Source organism: Balaenoptera acutorostrata, chromosome 1, assembly GCF_949987535.1.
Source record: "Balaenoptera acutorostrata chromosome 1, mBalAcu1.1, whole genome shotgun sequence".
Taxonomy (NCBI): domain Eukaryota; kingdom Metazoa; phylum Chordata; class Mammalia; order Artiodactyla; family Balaenopteridae; genus Balaenoptera; species Balaenoptera acutorostrata.
Window position 1 is genome coordinate 139,063,899 of NC_080064.1, and position 14,425 is coordinate 139,078,323.

General features: G+C 36.4%; 1 protein-coding gene across 4 annotated transcripts in view; it reads left to right on the top strand.

The window, feature by feature from the left end:
- The window catches only part of RASAL2 (RAS protein activator like 2), a 396,742-nt gene that overhangs the window by 104,047 nt on the left and 278,270 nt on the right, over nucleotides 1-14,425 (top strand). The gene's annotated exons all lie outside the window — the stretch shown is intronic.

Genomic DNA, 14,425 nt, shown 5'->3' on the forward strand with positions numbered 1-14,425 from the left:
CCTCTTATCATGTCTTCCTTCAAGTCCTTAAACCTATTTGAATAGTTCTTTTATAGTCTCTATCTGTTAAGTCCATCATCTCTTTCATTTCTGGTATTGTAACTACTGACTAATTTTCCTACTGGTTATGTTTCACATTTTCCTACTTCTCAACATGGGTAGTAACTTTTGATTGGAGTTTGGACAGTGTGAATTTTACATTGTTGATTTTTTGCTTTCTGTTGTCTTCCTCTAATTATGGTTGAATTTACATTTATTGAGAATCAGCTTGTTAGTTTTGAGGCTTGACCTAAAGCTGTGTTAGGATGGGTCTAAAGTAGCCTTTTTTTCTTGGGCTAATTTAGTCCTGCTACCAATGCATAACCTTTGGGAATATCTACACATGCTTTGGGTATTAAACAAGATTTCTTCTTTGACTTGAGGGATCTCAAATATCTTCCAGACCTGAGATGTGAGAATTTTCCAGTTTATAGCTCCCCAGTAGTTTTCCTGGCCAGTAGTCATGAAGTTTAATCCTCCACACATGCAGCGTAATTATGCAACCAGTCACTCAAAGGGATCCCCATGCAGATTTCTGGATCTCTTTCTCTGTGTAATTTCCTTTTCTCTAATACTTTACCTGCAAATTCCATCAGCCTCAATCTCCCTGAACTCCCATTTTTGTCTCCTCAAATTCAGTGAGACGATTGTGTTCTGCCTTGTGCCAATATTCAGAAAATGCCTCCAGTTTACAACCCAGGATTGTCATAAGGCTTATCTGACATGTTTTCCGTTTCCTAGGGATCACAGTCCTGTGTTTCCTGTTTTCTAATATCTGAAAAATCTTGTTTCATATATTTTGTCTGGTTTTCTAGTTGTTTACAGCAGGAGGGCAAGTTCAATATCAGTTACTTGGTCATGGCAGGAAATGGATGACTGTAGTTTCGCTTTTAGCACAATATTAATTATGTCACCAAAAAGTCTACCACTAAAGTAATTTTACTTAACAGATAATTTAAAATATTTCCTGTCACAAAGCATGTTTAAATAAAACCTAGAAATAGTAAATAGTAAATAGTAAACAGTAAAATCCTTAAACTTACTTTCTGATTCTATGTTTAATTCTAATTCAACAAACATTTATGGAGTATTACTATTTAGAAGGTAAATTATATTCAGTATTTACAAATATCTGTATATTAGCCTAAATATGAACTAAATTGCATTGTTCTAGGGTGAAGAACTCTAGGAGTCACTAAAAGTACTTAATTTCTCAATTATATAACCCCCTAATCCTCAGACGTTTCTTCTGTTTTGACTCAGTGATTCGTAGATGGAACCACTAAGTTGGAGCCACAGTTATAAAAGAAAGACCCATATGGTTGTTAGAAGCATCCAAAATATAGGCACATAACCATAGCAACTATTGCCATCTACTTCTAATGTTTATTTATGTTACCTTTGTAAAATATGGAGCGATTACACAGATATCAAAGCATCATTATCAATCATGAGGCACCATAAGTAAACGATTCATGATAGTCTCCAAAACCATGTGGCGAAATCATTATGGCAAAAGTAAGAGACTTTTAGCAATAGCTATAATTATAGTTCTTATATTCCCTGGTACATATACCCCACATAATTTTAATAAAGATTGATTATCATGTAAGGATATAATAACTAATTCCTGGTCCAGCATTGGAGTCGGTTGAAAATAAGGGTTGTGGAACTTTGTGGTAACTGGTAGGAATACTGCATCTATCATTTTTTTGAACTAGTAATATGTACAAGTATCAGATATAGGAGAAGGAAAGATCATAGTCAACCAGAGAATTCATCCTGAGTCACTGGTCTCAAGATCATACCTCTTAATAATATCAAGAATTTAATTAATACAGTGTCTTGAAAGCTTTAGAATTATTTCATTTTCAACAAAGGTCGTAATAACCTCTTACACCATATATTAGAGTTATATTAACTCTGATTGTCTCGAAGTCTCAGTATAGATTAGTAACTGAGCCAGCAAAAGAACCAAATCTCCAATCTGTGAATATAATCTATACCAGTTGTCTCAAAAGTGTGGCGTGTACATCCCTGGGAGTACACAAAATAATCCTCTGGGTTCAGGTCTTAAAAGTATTAGCACTGCTATTGATATTTTAAAATCTCATTCTGTTTAAATTTATGCTTTACAATGTACGTAACATTAGTGAAATAGTCTATATATGTAATTTATAAATAAATATAACTAGATAGAGATGCATGCTCAAATTTATTTTGTAATGACAGTGTGTGTTGGTGAAAAAAGTTTGGAGCTATTATTCTCTACTGTCAATCAGCGGTTCTTAACTGGGGGCAGTGTCTGGAAACATTTTTGATTGTCATGACTAGGGAGTAAGGGTAGCTTCAGGGAGCTTCTAGTATCTAGTGGGCAGAAGCCAGGGGTGCTGCTAAATGCCCTTCAGTTCACAGAACAGTTTTCTCTGCTAGCACACGCTACCAAACACACACACAAAGAATTATCATTTGGTCTAAAATGAATTTGAGAAACCTTGCTACAGGCTGTATTTCTTCTTCCTTGATAGATGGATAACAAAGAAGTGAGTCTAGCCCATTTTTCTTTTTCATCTCACCTTAGACTAATACTGGGCTTTCCTGTGTGTATGTCTATATTTTTAGTATCTCAAAAATAGGCACCAAAAGAACTGAAGGCACTTGTAAGTATCCAGACCTTTGTAAAACCAAAAGGGTAATCTAATTAATTAGAGGAAAACAAGTAAGAAAATGTGTGAAGGCCCACATAGTAGTATCTTAAATATTTGTGTGTGATTTTGCACTTCATCAAATTCTACTTTGTATGCTACCAAACCTTTTGATATTTTATAAATTAAATTGGTGTCCTGATGCATTGAAATCTAAAAAGAAAGTAGCTACTGATAAGATTGACAAGAGAGAATCCATTATCTATTAGAATGAACTGTTTTGCAAAGTAAAGAACAAAGACTATATGGTCTAATGATTTTGGTGAAAGATTCTGACTTGAAATTCTATTTCTGAGTTTATGTGCTTTCAGTACATTATTCTTTGCATATTAAACTTTATTTTGGTTTTTACAGCCTGGGGATAGAAAAAACCCTTTTTATAGTAGGAATAAACATTCACTGTGTGTCTTCCATTTCAGAGCACAAGTTTTTAGATAGTGAAGACCTGTCTTTATTTGCATTTATATCTGAATCAAACGTGTCTTATTTCTATGTGTACTTGTGTGCTTTGAATAAAGACGATTCCAAAGAGGTGCAAGGCTGGCCTTACAAAAGAGTTGTGTAAGGATTAATGGCTTCAAGTATTAGAAAAATGAAATAGGGGCTTCCCTGGTGGCGCAGTGGTTGAGAATCTGCCTGCTAATGCAGGGGACACGGGTTCGAGCCCTGGTCTGGGAAGATCCCACATGCCACGGAGCAGCTGGGCCCGTGAGCCACAATTGCTGAGCCTGCGCGTCTGGAGCCTGTGCCCCGCGACGGGAGGGGCCGCGATAGAGAAAGGCCCGCGCACCGCGATGAAGAGCGGTCCCCGCACCGCGATGAAGAGTGGCCCCCGCTTGCCGCAACTGGAGAAAGCCCTCGCACGAACCGAAGACCCAACACAGCCAAAAATAAAAAAAAAAAAATAAATAAATAAAATCAAGTAAAAAAAAAAAAAAAAAAAAAAAAAAAAAAGAAAAATGAAATAGAACAGTATTCTATCACCATCTAGTTGCTTCTACTTTTGATAACATACTCCAAAGAATATGAACCAACTGTTCCTCACTCCACTAAGATGCTTAAGGAGTTTGGTCAGCATAGCTGAATTGTTAGCATGATTCTTAATTAAAATGGATCATCATCTAATTGATATATGAGGTTCTCCCTGAAGTCAGGGGATAAGCCTCTCGAGTTCCCTCTAAATCCAGAAAGAAGCTTAAAAGAGGGAACAACTGGAGAGTTATAGTCAGAATTAGATGCATTTAATAATAGCACTACTCAAACTATCTCCGTCTAAAAAATTTTTTCAATCTGTTGTTTACCAGTACTTTAGCAAAACACAATAAAAATGGATAACTAGAGAAATGAAATAAAAAACAAGCTGTAATTTTTTTATTAGATTCAATAGATATAAAATTACTCTGTCAAATTTCTGTAAAGCTTTAAACACTTATTCTCGATTTTTGTATTCATCTTGACACAGCCTCATAGCAAACAGTTTGTGGACCACCAGAGGTCTGAGAACTAAGCTTTGAATAGGACTGATTTCAATAGAAATTATTTGAAATAAAATTTCCTTTTTTACTGTTTACAACTTAGCCTTCACTAAGTACAAATTCCTGCCTAATCTCAGTTGAAGTATGACCTTCTCTGCAAAGCTTTCCTTGACTTACCCAAGCTAACTTGGGTAATCCATCATCTGTACTCTCACTTTACTTCAAAGGGGCCTTCATTCTATCAACTATTTTATTAATTCATTTATTTTATTTAAGGAAAATGTAAAAACAATCCTTAAGAACTGGGGATCTAGGAAGGTTTGTGGCACATAGCAGGCAATAAGTAAAAAATCTGCTCGATGAATGAAATAAGAATTGAATATATAAATGCAGCAAAATCCTAAGGCTCTAAATGTCAGTACATACTGGATGGAGGAAAACTTCATTTTCTGGAAAGAAAAGAAGACAGTTTATTAGTCTCAAAAGTTAGACTAGTAATTTTATGTCTATGTGAATCAAATTTTTATAAAAATAATTCTTGATAGAAAAGCAGACGAATACATACATCATTTTGTAACTGTATAACACAGACTGGGAGAAAAAAAGAACTTAAACCACTTTAACCTGCTAGCAACACTGTTTTAAACAGTTTTTGGCAGAGGAGGAGGATGTTAGGATGGGGAAGGGGCTTGAAAACTAGTGCCCTAAGAGTTTGAAGGTTACTTTGTGCTATACTGATACCTTCTTCTTGCTCCTCCAACTTGGTATCCCATCATACTCTTTCAATTTATTTTAATATATATTTGATGATACCTTACTCTGCTAGGCACCTTGGAAATTACAAAGGAACTTGAGCGTGAGGAGATTAAAATCTGGTGAATAAGTCAAAATATATAAAACTAACTAAAATGCAGAGTAAAATGCATTAGATACTGCAAGAGAAGAGTGAATGAAGAAATTTAAAATATGTCTAGATTATTTTAAAATTAAAAGTGTTTATAGATGACACATCTGTATTGAAGTGGATTTAATATTTTCTTTAAATAATAAAATCGATAATTTAGAGAAAGGTGGTTGGATAGATAGACCATATTGATCTAGCTTAAGCAGCCCATCAACAAATGGACAAATTTAAATTTAGCCTCTAATCTACAGGAGATGAAAATGGTGAGGAATTTAGAGGTGTACAGCCTTTTGCCTTGAAAGTGTGACTGAGTAGGCAAATGAGTGTATAATTTTCAGGACTTCCTCCTGTGAGGCTGCACAACTATTTCCTTTGCATTCCATCTCTGAGAGACTGGTTTAGGAGAGGGAAGAAGTACAGAAGTCTGAAGTCCTAGGATGCGGGCACTGCCCCCAGGGAAAGTTCAGATCTTGCATCACTTCTTGGGTATGCACACATTTCCAGTTCCCACAGAGAAGCTGATCCTTGGCAGGAGGCAGATAGACACGGCCAGACTGAGTCACAACTTGAGAATCAGGAAAATTACTTTTTAAAGGAATAAAGGCCCTTAGTAGGATCAGATTTCTTCAGCTAAACAAGAAGCAATGAAAAAATATATTTAAATCTGGATCACATTTGAGGGAACCCATCCCAACAATTTCAAATTATTCTGCCATGACATAAATCAGTGTGGATTCATGTGGCAATTACCTTTATTGATGCTCCTTCACAAACATTGACTGATAATCTTCTGTTGTATTTTAACCCCACCTGCCAACTGTGTAATGTTCTCTAAATATGGTTCATAGGATAAGAACAGGTCATGTTATCAAGCGAATGTTGAAGTCCACAATAAATGCCATAGACCCTCTTTTCTATCCTTCCTGATGAGTTTGTTGGAAAAATCTTAAAACGGTAAAAATAAATTGCTTTTGCTTATAATTTTATGAGTCCTCTATATAGAAAAGAACAAAAATTAAATAAGCTAGCACTGTCCTAAAAAACCGAGGACATGGTTTTATGATGTCATGCTTCATAAAAGTTAATTCTGTTTGGAAGTTCTTTAACCTTATTTCATTTCTTTAAAGTTTTACTTCTATCTCTTTTCTCTCTCCCCCAACCACCCCCCCCCCACAACTCCTGCTCAGCAGCTAACACAGGTACTTAATATATCACTTCTTTACCTAGATTTAAATGTCCTCTTTGAGAGGGACCTAATCTTTGTTTCCTTGTAGCTAACAACTTATATTGCCTCATACATATATGAAACTGAAACAAATCTAACTATAAGGGCTTGACACAAAGAATGATTTTAAATTTAAATGTAGATATTTTTGGTTCAGTATGCCCAACAATTGTTTGCCAACCATTTTTTCTGTTGCTCTACCTGCCATAGTCAATTGATGAAAAACAAAAATAAAAATAGTTGTGTAGGACATTGTAAGAGATAGTACTTCTGATACTGTAGTTTGAGTAATTTAAAAACTTTCAAGGGTAATTTTTGACTCCACCCAATTTTAACTTTTACTTTGAGACCTAACTCCACTCCTGCTTCCATTTCACTCAGCACAGATACACATACACAATTCAATTCCACTATAGTCCCTTTTTTATTTGAGTAAAGTAAGGCCAAGAGATATTAACTGATTTGCTCAGGGTCAGCCAGCTAGACTGTCGTGGGTGGGACCAGCTAGACCTCATCTTTTTTCTGATTGTAAAGCTTATATTCTATCCTACAATCCAGACCTCTTCTAATTTGCCAGCAGTCAAGACACTACTTTCCCTATAGTAAAAGTTCATTAAATATTTGCTATTTAATTAATTTCACTTGAACAGCTGATTATTATCTTTTCAATAATATGCAACTTTGGTTGTTATGAGGGTTACGAGTTACTAGGCTTGTGTTGAATTATTGTTCTGCCTCTTGCTAAATATTGCTCTACTGCTTAATAACTGTGGCTCTGGTACCTAATTGTGTGACTTTGGGAATTAGCCTCATTTTCTTCATCTATAAAATGGGAATAATACCTACCTCATAGGGTGCTGTGAGAATTAAAAAAGATAATATAAGATGTTAAGTATTCAATAAATGGTATGTATTATTATCCTTTAGCATACTTGCTATTTTCCCTCTCAAAAAACTGCTGCAGAAGGTGGATCATTTTTTTATGACGTCAAGACTAAACAGAATTATTCATCAAACTACACATTATTTTCTGGATAGAGCTCTTGAAAGCGTAACACATATACCCAGGACAAAAAAATAAGCTAGTTATGGTGGGCTCTGAATTAAATATATTGGATTCATTATTCCAAGGCTGTTATTGTGATCATAAAAAAAATAGGTTACTGACAGTTTCCCCTCAACTCATACCATTCACATATGTATATTCATATTTTTCCATGCGATTAATATATATTGTCCACACTGTTCAGGTGACTTATGTAAATCTTAGGATTCTGTAACATATTAAAGATACAAGTCCACTACCCCGAGATCAAAGACTTAAGAGGATTCTAGATCTCAGAAATACTTGAGGATATCAGTATAACCATAGTAAATTAAAAAAAGGAAAGAAGGATGTAAAATATTATAGGCTTTTAATTTAAGAAATAAAGTATACTCTTTAATTCTCAAAAACCTTTTCTCTCTTTGTGGTACTTGTTTTCATTGATTAAAAAAAAAGTAAATAGTTGCCGGTGGTATCATATATGCCTAAAAATATTGCTTTGCAAATTTGGGGGGCCATTCACACTCATTAAAACCATGTTAAAAAATAACTATAACACTATAAAGAGAAGGAGAAGTCAAAGAAAAGTCAAAAGTGAGAGAAGATATTTGCAATGTATCAATATAAAACAAAGAATTAACATCTAAAATAAAGAACTCCTATAAGTTAATAAGGGAAAGGCAAACCACCCAATAGAAAATGAGTAGACTTCAAGTGACATCTCACAAAAGAAGAAACAGAAATTGCTAGTAATTAATCAGGAAAATGCAACTTAAAATATAAGGAAGCGCCATCACACACCATCAGATCAGTAAACATTTAGAATTAATATTGAAGGAGATATACAGCAATAGGAATTCTTATTTAATACATCTCATGGGACTGTAAATTGGTACAGCACTTTAAAAAACTCTTCGGCTTTACTTGCTAAAGTTAAACATGCTCATAGCCTATTTTTTTTTTTTTTTTTTTAATAATGATGTTACCTTCATGTTTTATTTTTTATTTTTATTTATTTATTTATTTATTTATTTATTTTTGGCTGTGTTGGGTCTTCGTTTCTGTGCGAGGGCTTTCTGTAGCTGTGGCAAGCGGGGGCCACTCTTCACCGCAGTGCGCGGGCCTCTCACTATCGCGGCCTCTCTTGTTGCGGAGCACAGGCTCCAGATGCGCAGGCTCAGTAATTGTGGCTCACGGGCCCAGTTGCTCCGTGGCATGTGGGATCTTCCCAGACCAGGGCTCGAACCCGTGTGCCCTGCATTGGCAGGCAGATTCTCAACCACTGCGCCACCAGGGAAGCCCAGCTCATAGCCTATTATAGATACTCTTGTAATTTTTTGGAGGCAAAAATTCTAGCCTCAACTACCTGGAGGCTGACAAGAGGGAGCCAGACCCTGCACTAAGCAAATGTGGCCTTCTACTAACACTTTCCCTCTTCTCTGCACCTCTGATAATTTCATTCTGTTCCTCAAGCATTTGTAGAACACAGTATCCTCCTAAGGGGGAAATACAAACTGGAAGATTTTTGCATTGTTTAAAATGATCTCCAGAAGAAAGCTGCTTGCTGATCTTGATGGAGGCAAAGAAATGAAAGGGATGGTTCTTAAGCCAAATATTGAAAATTTCCACAAATTAAAAAGTACAACACTGTATTTTGAGAAACCTTGACTTTAAGATTTGATTAAATCATCCTATAGTCTATACAGAAAGAATAAAAGCCCTTTATGAAATTGTTTCATGGGTTTTTCCAATTAGTTTATAAAATGCTTATACAGTTAAAGACAAATCATTTGCCATTTTAATTTCAGTTACAATTTATCATGTACTTTCTTCCAGAAAATGGAATATAATTGTATTTCATAACTGGGGGAATATATAAAGGCTTCCAAATTCATTCCTGACCATAATTAGGGCCTAACATATCCATGATAAAAAGGGAAAAGAAATATTAGAATTACTAGTTAAAAATATATAGTCAAGCAATTAGTAAAGCCAGTTATTTAGAATCCTTTTTGTCATTCAGATACTGTCAAAAATTGGTTCATGTTTATGGAAAAATAGATGCTTATGTGAATTAACAGGCCATATCAGATCTTATAGAATTTTTAGTTAAGTGGTTTTTATCCCTGAATGATTTAGTTAAAGGCCAGAAACAGAGTTACTTCTTAGCTTATTGGAACCTGACATCTATACTTAATGTTTTACTGAAATCACGAAGGTCCTAGTTTCTAAATCTAATGGCAACTTCTAAATCCTGAACATTATTGACTTCTGTTTGACGCTTGACCGTACTGTCCTTGAAATTCTTTCTTCTCTGGTTTCTTTAACGTTACTGTCCTAATTTTGTTTTTCTGACTGTTCCTTCCCAGCCTGTTCCTCAGTTCTAGTCCTTTGCCCTTCCCTTCAGTATAAAATTCTCATCAGTGTATTTCTCTTGCTCTGTGTACTCTGTTCTCTTTATACTCTTGTATACCCAAACAAGCCAGCTTAGATGAAGGTTTCAGGAAAGATAGGAATAAAGAAAGCCAGAGAGGAAAGAGGAGTAGCATTCTGTTCTATTCTTAAAGATCTCATTTTAGAGACCAAATGGCTAAACTATACTTTACCTCTACCCTTCCCTTTCCCTTCCTATTCCCTACTAGACCTTGCTACACCAATGCTTTTCTCTCTTGAATATTCAACCTTTCCCTTTCTACTTGGTCAAACTCTCAGCCAAGAGTTATTGACAATACTTGTGTGTGACACTGTCCACAAAAACTCTGAGAGAAGTATTATTTTCATTTTAGAAATGAGGAAACCAGTTAAGTGACAAGCCCAATCAAAGTTACACAGCTAATAAGGAATGGATCTAATACTGGATGTGGAAGGCTGTCTGGCTATAAAGCCCATCCATGTTCTTTGCAATTCACCATTATCTTCTTTTTCAATTTAAGATCCCATCCTAGTCACTACTCTTTGGTAAAAGTCCTTGAACCGTGAATTCTGTTTCTAAAAATCTACTCCAGAAAAGTAAATATTGGAACAAAGATCTGTACTAAGTTGTTTGTCACAATGTTACTTTTAAAAGCAAAGACAAACCGATGAAAAATCTGGAACAACTAAACGTCCATCATTAAAGAAATGGCTGAATAAATTATGGTGATCTATTCAATGTAATATAATATAGAAAATAAAAGTAATGAGCTTAAAGCATTTTAATGATGACTGGAAATGTGTTATATGAAAACATTATGATTTCGATTATAAGGAAATATACATATCCCTAACACATGTACACATTAAAAAAATACCAGAAGAGAATAAACTAAAATGTTCATTGAGTGGTGAGATATTAGATAATTCGTTTATTGCTAAACAGACTAATGTATGTCTATGGTTAATAACTTATAAGGCTTGTAATGAAAAACAACAGTCTCCTCCTCCCTCCGCCTTCTCACTTCCAGAGCAACTACTTTTAAATTCTTTAAATAGTTTACTCTGGGTTTTCTCAAATATTTAATGTGACAATATTTTCTGTTTCTTGATCTTAGATATTATATATTTAATTCTTCCTCTTTTGAGACATTAGGACTCTTATACCACCCACTTTCACTACAGCATCTCCAAAATAGCTGTATATCGTTTAGTCAAATCGGAAAAAAGTGTTTTTTTAAACATGAGACCATACTTTGATTATATTCTTTTCTGCTTTGTGACCTAGTTTTGGGACTTCCTCTGACTGCTTTCCAGGATTAGATACCCTGTATCCTAGATCCCATGTATTCCTCTTTCTTGAATTATTTCTCATTTTGCTGAGGCATATCATCAAGTAGCTTCCTAAGAAATGATGCACTGAGATCAAAATTTCTGAGTCCTTGCATGTCATTCTGGTCTAATAACACTTTAATATCTTGAAGGTATTCACTGTGGCTCCTGAAAAGTCCAGTGCTTTTTCATTTTCTTCATTCCTTTGTAGGTAACATTTTTATCCCCCTTCCTTTAAAGTTTTAAGCTCATCTCTTTATTCCCAATATTCTGCAATATTGTGATGATGTGCACTGGTTGGGTCTTTTTTCATTCAATAATTGGTAGGTTCTTTTAATCTAAAGACTTGCATTTCAGTTCTGGGAAATTCTCTTTCTTTCTGTTTCTTTTATATAACAATATCCTCCCATCCATTTTCCCATTCTTTTTTTCTTGGATTCTTATTAATCAAATGTTAGACCTCATAGATTGATCTGCATATCTTTTTTCCCCTCATTTTTCTGCACCTGTTTTTTGGTCCTTATTTGTAGGATGTTTTCCCAACTTTTCAAGTGGTATTTGAGAATTTGTTTTTATCTTTTTGTTTTGTTTTGGCTAATTTGAATTCCCAGCAGTTCTTTCTTGGAATATAATTGCTTTTTTTCTACACTGAGATAACTCTGGTCATTCTAACATAGAATAATTGCCAAGATATGTTGGAAATAGTAGAAAAGAAAACAAAGTCCTGTATAGTTTTTATATCATGTTATCACCTGAGAGAAATAAAAAGGAGGCACCTACCTAAGTGCTGGGTGTGCATTGATTAGTTCTAAAAGGATATAAGGAGGATTAACCAAGATGGCGGAGTAGAAGGACGTGCTCTCACTCCCTCTTGCGAGAGCACCAGAATCACAACTGGCTGCTGGACAATCATTGACAGGAAGACCCTGGACTTCACCAAGGAGGATACCCCACGTCCAAGGACAGAGGAGAAGCCACAGTGAGACGGTAGGAGGGGCACATTCAGAGTAAAATCAAATCCCATAACTGCTGGGTGGGTGACTCACAGACTGGCGAACACTTATACCACAGAAGTCCACCCACTGGAGTGAAGCTTCTGAGCCCCACGTCAGGCTCCCCAACCTGGGGGTCCGGCAACGGGAGGAGGAATTCCTAGAGAATCAGACTTTGAAGTCTAGTGGGAATTGATTGCAGGACTGTGACAGGACTGGGGGAAACAGAGACCCCACTCTTGGAGGACACACACAAAGTAATGTGTGCATCGGGACCCAGGGGAAGGAGCAGTGACCCTGGGGGAGACTGAACCAGACGTACCTGCTGGTGTTGGGGGGTCTCCTGCAGAGGCAAGTGGTGGCGCTGTTTCACCGTGGGGATAAGGACACTGGCAGCAGAGGTCCTGGGAAGTTCTCCTTGGCGTGAGCCCTCCCAGAGTCTGCCATTAACCCCACCAAAGAGCACGGGTAGGCTCCAGTGTTGGGTTGCCTCAGGCAAAACAACCAACAGGGAGGGAACCCAGCCCCACCCATCAACAGTCAAGTGGATTAAAGTTTTACTGAGCTCTGACCGCCACAGCAACAGGGAGGGAACCCAGCCCCACCCATCAACAGTCAAGTGGATTAAGGTTTTACTGAGCTCTGACCGCCACAGCAACAGTCAGCTCTACCCACCACCAGAGCCTCCCATCAAGCCTCTTAGATAGCCTCAACCACCAGAGGGCAGACAACAGAAGCAAGAAAAACTACAATCCTGCAGCCTGTGGACCAAAAACCACAGTTACAGAAAGACAGAGAAGATGAAAAGGCAGAGGGCTATGTACCAGATGAAGGAACAAGAAAAAACCCCAGAAAAACAACTAAATGAAGTGGAGATAGGCAACCTTCCAGAAAAAGAATTCAGAATAATGATAGTGAAGATGATCCAGGACCTCGGAATAAGAATGGAGGCAAAGATTGAGAAGATGCAAGAAATGATTAACAAAGACCTAGAAGAATTAAAGAACAAACAAACAGAGATGACCAATACAATAACTGAAATGAAAACTACACTAGAAGGAATCAATAGCAGAATAACTGAGGCAGAAGAACGGATAAGTGACCTGGAAGACAGAATGGTGGAATTCACTGCTGCGGAACAGACTAAAGAAAAAAGAATGAAAAGAAATGAAGACAGCCTACGAGACCTCTGGGACAACATTAAACGCAACAACATTCGCATTATAGGGGTCCCAGAAGGAGAAGAGAGAGAGAAAGGACCAGAGAAAATATTTGAAGAGATTATAGTTGAAAACTTCCCTAATATGGGAAAGGAAATAGCCACCCAAGTCCAGGAAGCGCAGAGAGTCCCATACAGAATAAACCCAAGGAGAAACACGCCGAGACACATAGTAATCAAAGTGGCAAAAATTAAAGACAAAGAAAAATTACTGAAAGCAGCAAGGGAAAAACGACAAATAACATACAAGGGAACTCCCATAAGGTTAACAGCTGATTTCTCAGCAGAAACTCTGCAAGCCAGAAGGGAGTGGCATGAAATACTTAAAGTGATGAAAGGGAAGAACCTACAACCAAGATTACTCTACCCAGCAAGGATCTCATTTAGATTTGATGGAGAAATCAAAAGCTTTACAGACAAGCAAAAGCTAAGAGAATTCAGCACCACCAAACCAGCTTTACAACAAATGCTAAAGGAACTTCTCTAAGTGGGAAACACAAGAGAAGAAAAGGACCTACAAAAACAAACCCAAAACAATTAAGAAAATGGTCATAGGAACATACATATCGATAATTACCTTAAACGTGAATGGATTAAATGCCCCAACCAAAAGACATAGACTGGCTGAGTGGATACAAAAACAAGACCCATATATATGCTGTCTACAAGAGACCCACTTCAGTCCCAGGGACACATACAGACTGAAAGTGAGGGGATGGAAAAAGATATTCCATGCAAATGGAATTCAAAAGAAAGCTGGAGTAGCTATACTCATATCAGATAAAATAGACTTTAAAATAAAGAATGTTACAAGAGACAAGGAAGGACACTACATAATGATCCAGGGATCAATCCAAGAAGAAGATATAACAATTATAAATATATATGCACCCAACATAGGAGCACCTCAATACATAAGGCAACTGCTAACAGCTATAAAAGAGGAAATCGACAGTAACACAGTAATAGTGGGGGACTTTAACACCTCACTTACACCAATGGACAGATCATCCAAAATGAAAATAAATAAGGAAACAGAAGCTTTAAATGACACAATAGACCAGATAGATTTAATTG